This window comes from Engraulis encrasicolus, chromosome 4 (assembly GCF_034702125.1).
Source record: "Engraulis encrasicolus isolate BLACKSEA-1 chromosome 4, IST_EnEncr_1.0, whole genome shotgun sequence".
NCBI lineage: Eukaryota > Metazoa > Chordata > Actinopteri > Clupeiformes > Engraulidae > Engraulis > Engraulis encrasicolus.
In genome coordinates this window covers 18,866,788-18,881,472 of record NC_085860.1, presented here as the reverse complement: position 1 = coordinate 18,881,472, position 14,685 = coordinate 18,866,788, and the positions used below count along the sequence as shown (strand labels likewise).

Below are 14,685 nucleotides of genomic sequence, written 5' to 3'. Positions count from 1 at the left end.
TAACACAATAAATTAATTAGAAATTCTGGGGAAGCTAGTAAACTTGTGCTTTCAAGTTAAACCATGCGGATATTTTTACAGTGAAGAGGAACACACTGTGGAGACTGTGGGTGCATTCCAATATGCGGACTCACTCCTCGGTCTGTGCTTGTGGCCTTGCATTTCACTGACGCCACGCCTCCGTGGAGAATACAATTACGTTTCACCGCTATCAGCCTATAGCCACAACAATTTTTGGGGGACTAATCTTCATTCACCATCCCGTTTGCAAATGAGAAAATGACATTAGAATTGAACTTTTGCGAGATAATTGCAATACAATTCTGTTGTCGTGACGTCATCACAAGAACACGAGGAGGCAAGTGAGTGAGGGAGGACGAGAGTCCGCATATTGGAACCCACCCACTGAGAACAAAGATCAGTCTGAAGCAGGAGGCTCTCCAAAAGAGGAACAAACTGGGCCTTGCAGCATTTCCTGTGATAATGATCTATCTTATCTAACAGGGAGATGGCAGAAGGTTAGAAGAGATAACTTGTGCCGAATGTTCAAGACCATCCGGTCTTACGTAATTGTAGATGATGACACCCACCCCCTTAACCCTGTATTTGAACTGCTTCCCTCTGGGAGGTGTGACAGACCACACATTGCAAAAAAAAAAAAACATCTACAAACATTAATTTATTCCAAATGCAATTTCCATGGTCAACAAGCAATGGAAATGCTAGACTGATGTAATGAACAACAAGGGACTGGATCTGGTACCTGACTTGTACTATATATGATGAGTCAACCTGGGTTGGACTCTAAAGTGATAGAAAACAGACTAAATGCAGGGTCTTCAGACCTTGAATGAACAACATTAGGCTGTCCAAATGACGGAAGTACTTTTCTGAATCAACAGGATGTAATGGAAAACAGGCCAACAGATTGATGAAAATATTGACAGCAGGAGCAAATAAGCCAACCAATGAATGTTACAATGTGGCCACCTACCCTGTTGTTACAAGTCAATGACTACGCCACTCCCATTTGTTAGGTTGCAAGAACCGAATCATTTGACACTGGATTCTACTTCCCCGAAACGGGTTAACGTGAATAACTTGAAATGCAACTTTCATACAATGCAAAGCTTTTATTTTCTTTCAATGATTTTTCTCTTTTCTTAAAATAAGACAGTATGTAAACTTCAAGTATGCTATGTTTATGTGCAAAAGCAATACAGGAATGTGCACATAACAATAATTACAAAATGTGCAATTGCAAGAGAATGTGACCAAAGCCCAGCTAATGCATGGCAAACAATGTTAGTACAAAGTAAATGAAACACACAAAATAAAAAATAACACAAAACCCCAAAACAAAACAAAAGCGAAGATATAACTGCCTGTAGGCATAGTCTGTAATTGTCAACACACACACAAACACACACACACACACACACACACACACACACACACACACACACACACACACACACACACACACACACACACACACACACACACACACACTTGTACTAGATTACGCCACCTTTGGTCTCCCACTACAGCAACCAGGTACCATTCAAGAGGTTGACAATACTGGTCTTGGGTTTAATACATTGAGAGTAATGGTTTAATACTAATAACTGCACACGTCCCCAATATAGCCACTGCAGTACACAGTTTCCAATGCAGTGTGGTTATTGTGCAAATATCACAAAGCAAATAGAAGAAAACAACTTGGAAAGAAAACAGTGGTGTCCCGCCTCTAGTGGTGCTGTACCAGTGTTGACGATGGCATGAGTTCCTGTGTGTATTTAACAAGAAATTTACCATGAGGAGAGATACTTCAACAGAGATGTAGCCTATAGCATGGAAATGTTAGCGCTCCCACAAATGCAACCACGACACCACGGCATGATACCACATGGTTTCATTGTCGGAAATATCATACTGCCAATCCCACAACCACATCTGCCGGAGCACCCCTTTCCCACCTCACACAATGCTTCACACAAATGAAATAAACAGCTGCATAGGCCCTATCGTACAAATTTCACACACAGGAATGAAAACATTAGGCCTACCTCCTGTTCGGATGGCTACAGCAAACAAGCGGGGATACGAGTCACGTCGGGTTCCAGTTGAGTTCAGCGCATCGAGGAGACTATGAGAAACGCAAGTTAGGTCAATAAAAGCCAGAAAAAGTGCTGGATTCATACCAAATTCAAACAAAGAAAACGTGACATTACCTTTGCTTGCCTGACCAGGCACATGAGAAGTTAACCACAAGGCCGACAAATGTAGGCTATGCACGCCACCAGCAATACTGCAAAAAAAAAAGTTAAGTTAGGCCTACATCCGTCACAACGAAGACTGCTGTGCATTAGACTACGAACAATATGCAAGAAGTGCAGAGAAATGCATCTTTACCTTCAGTAGGCACACGCGTCGTAATCCCCACAGCAGACTGCCAGCTGAGCTCATGCCAACCGCAGATTAGCAGTGAAAGAGTTTTAAGTGGCATCATTAACAAACAAATAAGGCACGTAGCTTCCCAACAAAATTACAAGAAGCCTATGTCACAGAAGTGTGTATACACCTCACATGTTTGCAGATTTCTAAGTATAACTCTTCATAGGACAGCATTAAAGAATATTTACTTTGACACAATGATTAGTAGCCTGTTTATAACATGTAGGCTACAGTATAACTGAGAAAGGAGCCTACCATTTTTTCCACGACAACTCAAATGTGAAGAGAGCAAACGATTTTAACCTGTTTTTGTATGAAATATTAACGCATACTTATTCACGGTAATATGACAAGAGTCTTTAAAAGCTTATTACTCTTTACATTATACATGGTAACTTGGCTTTTCTGTCTTTGTCCCCCAGTTAGTATCTTGGATTCAGCAGATTCAGAGATATTCAGGAGAGGAAATGCCCTGCTCCACAGACACTATGGTTCGCTGGCCTTATTCAACAGTCTTTAGAATAGCATACTGGACATCCACTCACAGAGCACTGGTGTCTGCTTGGTTGCAGCTAATTCACTGGTATGAATATCTACTCACAAAGTGGTTATCTGGCCTTGGTACAGAGTGTAGTTTCGGGGTTCGAACTTTCCAAACACCTGGATTGGGAGTTGTCTGAAAAGGACTGTTAGTGTATTGGTCATGTCATGGTACTAGCGCCTTTGTGTCAGGAATACCCGCCACCTTCATGGGTGCCAGATGCTTGGATATTCCCCCGCCAGAAACTGCCTCTGTTTCTTGGTATGCCAAACCAAATCTTTGTGTTAGTAAATATTCAACTCCAGAGAAAAAAAATCTTGCCTTGGTAGTCGACACCAGTGTCTTAAGTAGGCATGCACATTCAACTCAACTGTTATACTTACCATTGACCAAACGAACCAATAAATCTCTGTACAGCAGAAACTATCCTCCCCTCCCAAGCGAATGAAAAGTAGCTCCACTCACCAGGAATACAGAGTCTGGATCTATCTATACCTACCAATCTCTGTCTCTGTGAAGCAGCTATCCTTGTCCACAGCTTGTCTCATCAATTTGTAAAGATTCTTGCCAAAAGAGAGCTACAAAATATTGCACACCTTATGGTTCAAGTTTGCACGTCAACCAAGCTGGTTTTTGGTTTATTAATTTAGCAATAGCAGGTTTACAAAGTACTATGAGGATTTACTATTTGTCCTCTACTCTTTAAGAGCATATTCTACAGCTAATACAGATAAAGAACTAATAACTTTAAAACAGTAAGACTATTTAAAGTGCAAAAAGCGCAAATATAAGTCAAAAGTGCAAAAAATCAAGTCAGAGCTCTACAGGAAAAGGTAGAACTTTAAAAAAAAATTAAAAAAATTTAACTCTCTCTCTCCTCCGCTAAAAGCCCCATTTTGCAATCCTCTCGTAACACAGCAAAAAGAGAGGAGCCCCAGTGCAAAAGAGAGAAGAGTCCAGCAAGGAAGACTCAAGCACCCAAACAATAAAGAAGTCAAGTGCTCAAACTCTGAAGACTGAGGGCACAAGCTCAGTCTTAATATTAACATGAAAAAAGTATGACATTTACAAATATTTATTCACAGTAATTATTATAATATGACAAAGTGTTTAAAAGCCTATTATTCTTTACATTATACATTAAATCAGGAATTTTGTATGAGTCCAAGAAAATTGGATCAATGTGTCCCACAGGTTTCTATTTTCTGTATTTCTCTTATACCACTAAGTGGGTATACAAGATTTTCTACTTCTCAAAAAACACAGACCACCCTTGGCTTTTCTTTCTTTGTCCCCCGGTTAGTATATTGGATTCAGCAGAGCTATTCGCCTCGCTAGGCAGGAGAGGAAATGCCCTGCTCCACAGACACTATGGTTCGCTGGCCTTATTCAACAGTCTTTAGAATAGCATACTGGACATCCACTCACAGAGCACTGGTGTCTGCTTGGTTGCAGCTAATTCACTGGTATGAATATCTACTCACAAAGTGGTTATCTGGCCTTGGTACAGAGTGTAGTTTCGGGGTTCGAACTTTCCAAACACCTGGATTGGAAGTCGTCTGAAAAGGACTGCTAGTGTATTGGTCATGTCATGGTACTAGCGCCTTTGTGTCAGGAATACCCGCCACCTTCATGGGTGCCAGATGCTTGGATATTCCCCCGCCAGAAACTGCCTCTGTTTCTTGGTATGCCAAACCAAATCTTTGTGTTAGTAAATATTCAACTCCAGAGAAAAAAATCTTGCCTTGGTAGTCGACACCAGTGTCTTAAGTAGGCATGCACATTCAACTCAACTATTATACTTACCTTTGGCCCAACGAACCAATAAATCTCTGTACAGCAGAACCTATCCTCCCCTCCCGAGTGAATAAAAAATAACTCCACTCACCAGGAATCCGGAGTCTTGATCTCTGATACTTACCAACATCTTCCTCTGTGAAGCAGCTATCCTTGTCCACGGCTTGTCTTATCAATTCGTAAAGATTCTTGCCAAAAGAGAGATACAAAATATAGCACACCTTATTGTTCAAGTTTGTGTGTCAACCAAGCTGGTCTTTGGTTTATTAATTTAGCAATAGCAGGTTTACAAAGTACTATGAGAATTTACTATTTGTCCTCCACTCTTAAAGAGAATATTCTACAGCTAATACAGATAAAAAACGAAAAACCTCAAAAGAGTAAGACTAACAAAAAGGTAAAAGTAAGTCAAAGCGCAAAGACTGAAATCAGCTGTACAGGTAAGAGTAGAAAAGAAACCCTCTCTCTCCTCTGCTAAAAGACCCCATTTGCAAGCCTCCTGCAATGCAACAAAAAGTGAGGGGCCACATATAGCGGAGAAGAGAAAAGAGTCCAGTGACAAAGATTCAAGCGCTTAAGCAGCAAAAAAAAAAGTCAAGCGCTCAAGCCCCGAAGAGGCTTGAGGGCAAGAGCTCAAAACGAAGAGCTCAAGCAACATTCTCCAGTTGTACTGTGCCTTTTATAGGTGGTTTTGTGGTTGATGTCATCCAGAACTCCTTATTATGGTCAGGGGGCCCTTGGTTTTCACCACTTTGTTTCTTCACCACAAAATTGAACTAGAACAAACTGAAACTCTCCACAACCCCCCCCCCCCCCCTCTTCTCTTTGATCTCAATCTGACCTCCAAAAGCCTAGTGATGGCCATCTTCTCTAGCAAAAAGAAAGAGGAAGAGAAAAAGGGAAGTGAGCAAGAGAGAAAGAGGTGTAGGGAAATGGAGACAGCAAGCAAAAGAGGCAGAGAGAGAGAGAGAGAGAGAGACAGAGAGAGAGAGAGAGAGAGACAGAGAGAGAGAGCACCAACGCCCTGGCAGCCATCCTGAATGACAAGGCTTACTGACGACAGGCCCACACACACACACACACACACACACACACACACACACACACACACACACACACACACACACACACACACACACACACACACACACACACACACACACACACAGACACAAAAGACAGTCAGACCTGGCACTGTGCTCTATGCTTTGAAGCAGCTTCAGATGGTAAAAATGTACGGATGAATTAAATGATGGGAGTTTCTTTTTTATGCCTTTGATGTGTGGCACCACAAAGTATAAGCGTGTTCCCCTGCATAGCAATAAAAAGCCAATAAGCGTCTTCCTCGCTTTCTTCTTTCCCCCTCTCACTGCCCTCCTTTCTCTCTCTCTATTTCTCTCACCTCCCTCTCTATCCCCCTCTCTCACCTCCTTCTCCCCCTATCTCACTCTTGCTGACTGACTCCTTCTCTGCTTGCACCTTTCTCTCTCTCTCTCTCCCTCTCTCTCTCTCTCTCTCTCTCTCTCTCTCTCTCTCTCCCTCTCTCTCTCTCTCTCTCTCCTCCTAGCGTCATCTAAGGGATGTGTGCCTCTGCCCCTGCCTCTGATGCCCATGTTTTAAGGCCACGCGGGGGACTTGAGGGAATTAGGTTTGGAGCAGATTGAATGTCTGGCGTCAGTCTCAGCAGCCCGGCTCAATTGGAGCCATTCTGCAACTACCAGCGTCATCTAATTACTTTCTGTTTATCGTGTCTCTGGTACTCTCTTGGCGACACACACACACACACACACACACGCACGCACACAAACGTCACAAACCTGCACACGCACACACACACACACACACACACACACACACGCACACACACACACACACACACACACACACACACACACACAGTCCATCCAGCATGCTTCATTAAATTCCATTAAGGGAAGGCATCCAGAACAACATGGTGAAGTTGATGACCCCAGAGCACCATGCAGGGCTGCTGATCATTGAAGGCTGGGATCACTACTGTATGCCGCAGCTCCCAGCAGCAAAGCAGACAAACGCCCCAATGGAGAGACTAGCACAGACCCCAGACCATGGACCACTGAGAATAACAAAAGGCCTTCATGACATAGAGAGGTGTAGAGAAGAGTCCCAATTCACAGAATATCACTTCAAAACCATGCATTACACGCAGCAGAATGGAGTAGAGCAGAGCAGACCCATTGTGGTCTGTACGGTAGTCCAAAAACATGCATGACAGACAGACAGCAGAGCAGTGTAGAACCCTGAACAATTGGGGTATCATCCCAAATCAAGCTAAAAGGTTGACTTGACTTGAACCATTGGTACCTTTGCTCGTGACATGTGAAATAAAATCATCAAATCAAATCAAATCAAATCAAAGGTGCACTGTGTAGGATGGTGGCAAGAGTAGGTATTGCAATTATGGTGCTGATTGAAACTGTTGCCAAATTAGGTTTTTCATGAATAATTACTAAATAATAAAGTAGGCTAATATTTACTAGTATGATCGAAGTACAGTAAGTTTTGCAGCTAAAAAATCAAAAATTCAAAATGATGGATATGGAGAAGATCCACCTTTTCATGTATGAAAAGTGTAATTTTCCCAGTCATAATGAATACATAGAATTTGATGGTTGCTCTAATTATTTGTGGAAAATGTAACATTTGTGAACGGACTGCATGAATTCTGGAAAGAAATTGTGAACGATTCTAACACAATGTACAGAGCACTACATCCTGTTGTTGCTGCCACAGATACAGTATGTCTTGCTGTGAAGTATCTCTCTTCCTCTGCCAGGGAATATCTTTGGTCTGCCTGTATCCAGCCAAGTCACTGAGAGGGGATTATAGAGTGGGCGTGGCTACTCTTAGGAGAGAAGAGGACACTCGCAGTTCTTATTTTATTTATAGATGCTGATTATCTGCATTTCAACTTTTGGCCCAGAAAGCTGTCTTGACCCTGAGAAAAATCTTTCCAGATTTTTTCCTCTACTCAAATGTTACCTACAATCAGAAGTAGCCTGGGCATAATGCCGAAATAAAGACAGCAGCTTGCACAAACGGATATGTATAGTTCAGGGTTAAAGGTTAAGTCATTGACTTGAATCATTGGTACCTTGGAAGGGAAATTGCAAATGGATATCCAATTAAATCTTGCTGCAAAACATCCTCATAGCACGTTCCAACACAAGACCTTCGACTCTGCATTGGATGTAATTGACCTGGGTTTGTGAAGTGCTTTTTCATTGTTCTCCCTTCTCGTTTGCCTACTCTGAAACAAGGTTTTGTGTAAACATGTAGGCTACACTCCTCTTGTGAACCTCTCTTACAAAAAACAAACAAACCGCATTTCCCCTGAGAACCACATTACCCTGGTCAAAGCAAGCGAGCACTTTTTGAAATGACCACAGAGAGAGAGAGAGAGAGAGAGAGGGAGAGAGAGAGAGAGAGAGAGAGAGAGAGAGAGAGAGAGAGAGCCCTCACACACCACTACCCGTATGCATCTTGATTCTTCACTGGCTGTGCAATGGCCAAGTCCAGCAAGTGCTAATGGCCCTCAGGAGAGCAGCCCTGCAATGCTCCTGTAGCCTACAAAACAAGTTACCACGGACTACTGGAGATAATTAAAGATGAAGTGGCCAGCACACAACACAGACCCTATGGGGGCCTCAATCGCATTGACCATGAGGGGGTCTCAGTTACATTGACTTGCTGGTAATAGTGATGCAGGTGGTGTGTGTGTGCATGCGTGCGTGCGTGCGTGCGTGCGTGCGTGCGTGCGTGCGTGCGTGCGTGCGTGCGTGTGTGTGTGTGCGTGTTTGTGTGTATGTGAGTGAGTGTTTTTGTTCGTTTGTTCACACGAATGTATGTGATGTATGTGATGGTTGTGCGGTCCTTTATTGCATGTTCAGACCCCAGAGGCCTACAAAGGTGGAACTGCAACTCCTGGGTTGTGTGTTGCTACGGTGACCAATGGAGCATTGTAGGCTGCAGCCCTGATGTGGCTGACAGAACCAGCTGACCTGTTTGTTTTGGAGTATTTGTGTTGATTATTCATGTATTTTATGGAAAGTATTCCGCTTAAATAGGGTTTGTCATTTATTTTGTACTTATAGTCCATGATTCAACAATAGCACATAAAAGTGTATTAAAGTCAATGTCATACATGTATTTCCTTGCCATTGCCAACGAAATGTGTCGGTCATGGAAGACAAATTGTGGAGTCTGGAAGACAGCAGATGGCATGCAGAGTGGCGTCCCTGGAAACAAATAAACAACAACAAAGCCCAATAAACAAGTAAAGAAAAACAAAGCCCAGTAAACAAATAAATAAAAACAAGGCCAATAAATAAAGCAAACATGAGTGACTGCTGTGGATTCATTCTGTCTGAGCCTCCTCCCACTTGACTGGAGAGAAGAGTGGCTGTATATGAATCACTCACAGAGAACTTAATATAACCAAGCACACTGCACAGTAGTGTTTGTGTGTGTGTGTGTGTGTGTGTGTGTGTGTGTGTGTGTGTGTGTGTGTGTGTGTGTGTTTCCGTGTGTGTGTGCAGGCCTATGCGGATGACGTCCACGTGGCATCAAGAGATGAAGAAGTAATTAACACCATTCTCTCATAAACGGATGAATTCCTAACCTGGTCAGGGCAAGATGTAAAGCCCACGAAATGCGCAGCGTTTTACGAACGACGTAGTGGGGGTAACAGGTGGTACAAAGCCAAAAAAGACAAGCCGCCTTCTTTTACCATGTTGGGCAATCCAATCAGAGTATACGCACGACATGAAACATACTGCTACCTTGGACACCACTTCAACATCGCGGGTGAATGGGGAGAACAAGTTCAAGAACTGACTGACGAGTATAATAACAGACTAGACCTGATAGACTCCTCACCACTTCCCATTACCATGAAGTTAGAAGCCGTAAGAGCCATCGCACTGTCGAAGATTCAACACCTTTTTGCCAATATTCACATTCCCAAATGTGTGTTAACAGAAATGAACAATAAAGCTGTGACTCTTGTAAGGCGCTGGTTTGGCATAAATTCACACTCCACAAGAGACATATTGTTCCACAGAACCGGAGAAGGAGGGTTGGGGGTCCCTCACATAGAGTGGGTCTACATAGCCACTGGATTGTGCCATATACGGGGAATGCTTAACAACGACAACGCATCCATGCGCGAGCTAACGCGGAAATCATTACTACTGCATCTGAAGAAGCGCAACGTCCCCTGCGCATCCACGGAGGAGGACAGCTTTCTTGGATTTGCTAAAAAAAAACTCAGCGGAAAACTTGACACCAACGCACCAGGCTTTGGCGTACGTTCCGACTGGATGGACCTGAATGACATCTGCAACCGCGCAAATGTGAACTTGTGCTGGAAAAATGCAACAGGCCAGCCAGTCGGGCTTGATGACAACATCGCTACAGACCCAACCATATATGTCCGCGCAACAATATCACTCAATGGTAATGTGCAACATCTCAAAACAGAGAACTGCAGAGGGATTATCCTTGGATATTTTCAAGCCTGCGCGGTTCAGCACTCGACAGGGCTGCGCCTCCAGAGACAATTGGCCTGTCTGCCTCACGCTAACCACAGTGTCTCCCATTCATTCCTGCCAAACTCAGCATTTGAGGACGATATACACAAGTTTACAATCAAAGCGCGCCTGCACGTATTACCAACTAAAGCAAATTTGTCTCTGTGGTATCCATCTCAGCATGACCAGTTCTACCTGATGCACCGCGCACATTGAAGGGAGACCATGGCACATGTTTTGAACGGTTACGCCTCCTATAAGGGACTGTACATCGCGCGTCATGACCACATCGTAGCGCTAACACTGCAAGAGCTGCGCAAAACGGACAACTTCACATCCATTCATGTACTGCTTTGAACAACTGCAAGTAATTGTGTTCATTTTTTGGTAGTCTGGGCCATGTGCATAGACTATGTTTGTGTGGTCTACAGATCTGTGGACTGACAAAAAGAAGGGCCAAGCAATTCACACATTTTTGGTCAATATCTTGCATCATTGGGAGACTCTTCATATGGAAACGCAGGTGCCACCTTTATCCTTAGGACATTATGAACAGAAGATTCTAGTGCTGTATTGGACTCCTTTTAAACCAAATGTTGATTGTGCCATGATAATTGTATATCTGTCAATCCAAATAAAGAAGTAAAATGTGTGTGTGTGTGTGTGTGTGTGTGTGTGTCTGTGTCTGTGTGTGTGTGTGTGTGTGTGTGTGTGTGTGTGTGTGTGTGTGTGTGCGTGCATCTCTCCGTCTGTGTATGTGCGTTTGTGTGTGTATGTGTTTGTACCTGTCTGTCTGTCTGTGATCACATCACACAAGTTTTTCTGAGCCTTCTCAGTTCTCAGATTCTCATTCTCAGTAAATGAACAATGATCCTGGATCACTGTGATAAATAAGCAGTGATACTGGATCACGGTGGTAAATGAACAATGATCCCGGATCACAGTGGTAAATGAACAATAGCCAGGCCGCGCCCTCCTAGTGGCGCAGCACCTTCGGTGTTGCAACTAGTCAGGTCAGGAGCAATGCAAGTACTTTCTGATTGCCCGCAAATACGGGAACGCCTTTCACTTTGTCGGGAAGAAAACAACCATAAGCAAACCAAGGGAGACAGGTCAACCATGACGTTTGGGAAATGTTATTTGTTATGCTCTTGGTCAGACCAAGTCTCGAAGAGCTTTCAACGTCTATGAAAATCAGGCTAAAAGAACAATAGTCCAGGATCACTGTAGTAAATGAACAATGATCCAGGATCACTGTGGTGAATGAACAATGATCCTGGATCACTGTGGTAAATGAACAATGGTCCTGGATCATTGTGGTAAATGAACCATGATCCTGGATCACTGTGGTAAATACACAATGGTCCTGGATCACTGTGGTGAATGAACAATGATCTTGGATCACTCAAGTAAATGAACAATTGTCCTGCATCACTGTGGTAAATGAACAATGATCCTGGATCACTGTGGTAAATGAACAAAGGTCCTGGATCACTGTGGTAAATGAACAATGATCCTGGATCACTGTGGTAAATGAAAAAAATTATCCTGGATCACTGTGGTAAATGAACAATTGTACAGGATCACTATGATCACTGTGGTAAATGAGCTATGATCCCGGAACACTGTGGTAAATGAAAATTGATCCTGGATCACTGTGGTAATTGAACAATGATCCTGGATCACTGCATTAAATGAACAATGGTCCTGGATCGCTGTGGTGAATGAACAATGATCCTGGATCACTGTGGTAAATGAACAATGGTCCTGGATCACTGTGTTAAATGAACAATGATCCTGGATCACTGCATTAAATGAACAATGATCCTGGATCACTGTGGTAAATGAACAATGATCCTGGAACACCGTGGTAAATGAACAATGATCCTAGATCACTGTGGAAAATGAACAATGGTCATGGATCGCTGTGTCACAAAGCAGTATATAAATAATGATCCTGGATCACTGTGAGCATTATATAAACTGGCCCTGAATCACAGTGATTGGCAAAATAAACAAAGTTCTTGGATCACTTTAATTGGTGAAATGAAATCCACTGTGAGTGGTCATAAACTCTGATCCTGGATCACTATGAGTGGTAAGATTAACAATGGTCCTGGATCACTGTGAGTGGTAAAATTAACAATGGGCCTGGATCACTGTAAGCTGTACAATGAACAATGGTCTTGTATGGTCTTGTTACTGTGCGTGGTAAAATAAACAGTCCTGGATCACTGTAAACGGTAAGCAGCAAAATGAACAATGCTCCAAGATCGCTGTGAGCTGTAAAATGAACAATGCTCCAAGATCCCTGTGAGCGGTACAATGAACAATGGTCCTGGATCACTGTGATTGGCGAAATAAACAATAATCTTGGATCACTGTGATAAGTAAAATAAGCGTTGGCCCTAGATCACTGTCATTGGTAAAATGAATAATATTCCTGAATCACTGTAAGCTGTAAAATGAACAATGTTCCTGGATCACTTTAAGAAGTAAAATAAACAATGGCAGTATTGAGGAGCTAAAATTGTATGGCTAAACCCAAATTCTCTGTCCTGAACTCATAAGATAAAAATGCTCTTGGATGAATGCCATGCTTTCAAACAATTCTGACTTCCGGTGTGTATTTCAGTAAGCAATAGTTGCTAACTATGTTAGCTACCTGCTTACTATGTTAGAAAATATGTTAGCTAGTTGTTAGCAATGTTAGCTACCATTGTTGCTAACTATGTTAGCCCATTGGATCTACTCAAGTTGCTAACCGACTGTCATTATGCTTTCGAGAAACATACCCCTGACCCTTTAGCAATCCATTAAAAATAACACTCACCATTGTTTTAAAAGTTTTAACCCACCACAATATCTAGTAATATACTGTAGCTAGTGGTTAGTATCTTAATCTGTGGACATGCCTAATATCATGTGAAGGTAATTACTGGTAGGCTACACTGGTTTGAAATTCCTTCATGCTTTGAGAAAGTTAGGTTTTTCTGAAGCAGTCATCAGAATGTGTGGAGCTGCATGGTCCTGCAGGCTCAAAATGGTCCCAATCATAAAAAGGAGGGGGATATTTGAATTTTTCATGTCTCAGGGCAATGACACCATCAATCAAAAGTGAACTCTGATTGGTCACCTGTAACATTGATCCTGGACTAACAACTTCGATGTTGATCCTGGATCAGTAAATACCTGGTGATACCAGATTAAACAACATCAACCTACATCTCCATTCCATGGCTGAAGGCATCTATCCCCACACTGCTGTAGGGACTTTAACCAATATCGTGCAAATATCTGGATGTTGCTTTGGATAAGAAAAGCGTCATCTAACTGGAATTTAATAACAATAATAAAGTTATCTTTATCAATGTACAAGGGAAAGAAATGCAGAAATACAGTAGGCTACAAGGACTTGTCTTGGACATAAGATATGAAAGGCAAGGGTTTGAATGTACTTCTCAAAAACAACCTCCTGAAATCGTATTATTCGAAAACACTGTATGATTTACTGGAAATAACCGCTTTCCCATACCATTTAACATTTGTCTCTATGTTATCACTACAGCAGAATAAAAACACGCTTTTCTCATTTACTCTCCAGGTGTCTGTCCCATCTGGGGCTCAGGTGTGTGTGTGTGTGTGTGTGTGTGTGTGTGTGTGTGTGTGTGTGTGTGTGTGTGTGTGTGTGTGTGTGTGTGTGTGTGTGTGTGTGTGTGTGTGTGTGTGTGTGTGTGTGTGTGTGTGTGTGTGTGTGTGTGTTTCTCTTTTGCCTACTCAGGTTTTTCTAAGCATTACCATTTGCCATAGTAAATGATATCTCTGACAGTGCATGGCGGCTGCTCCACACACTGTTTTGCCTTTGTTCGTTCATCATGGCACACACACACACACACACGCATGCGCGCACACGCACACACACACACACACACACACACACACACACACACACACACACACACACACACACACACACACACACACACACACACACACACACACACACACACACACACACACACACACACACACACACACACACACAGGTATTTATTGGCTGGTAGACACAGCTGGTGTAGTGCATTCCTCTTGCAATTCACCTCCAGCAACTCAGAGAAAAACAAGCAGCTCTGCCAATGCAATATATTGTGGCTTTCATGGAGAATAACCACCATGTTGTTTTGCAATGACAACTCTTGTGTGAGGAAGTCAAGTACTTTTGGGTTTTTCATTTTGTAGTTCATTTTGTTTCATTTGGTTTTGTTTTTGTTCTCTGCCAACTAGTCTATTGTTACATTGTGACACTATAGAAAGAGGCTG

General features: G+C 42.6%; 1 long non-coding RNA gene across 1 annotated transcript; it reads right to left on the bottom strand.

Annotated features, from left to right (window-relative positions):
* Positions 1-1,503: 1,503 nt before the first annotated feature.
* On the bottom strand, positions 1,504-2,496 carry LOC134446747 (uncharacterized). Its single transcript, XR_010034479.1, has 4 exons — positions 2,416-2,496; positions 2,235-2,311; positions 2,070-2,149; positions 1,504-1,789 (listed from the first exon to the last, which is right to left on the bottom strand). It is a non-coding gene; the product is annotated as an uncharacterized LOC134446747 (long non-coding RNA).
* Between the last annotated feature and the right edge of the window lie 12,189 nt (positions 2,497-14,685).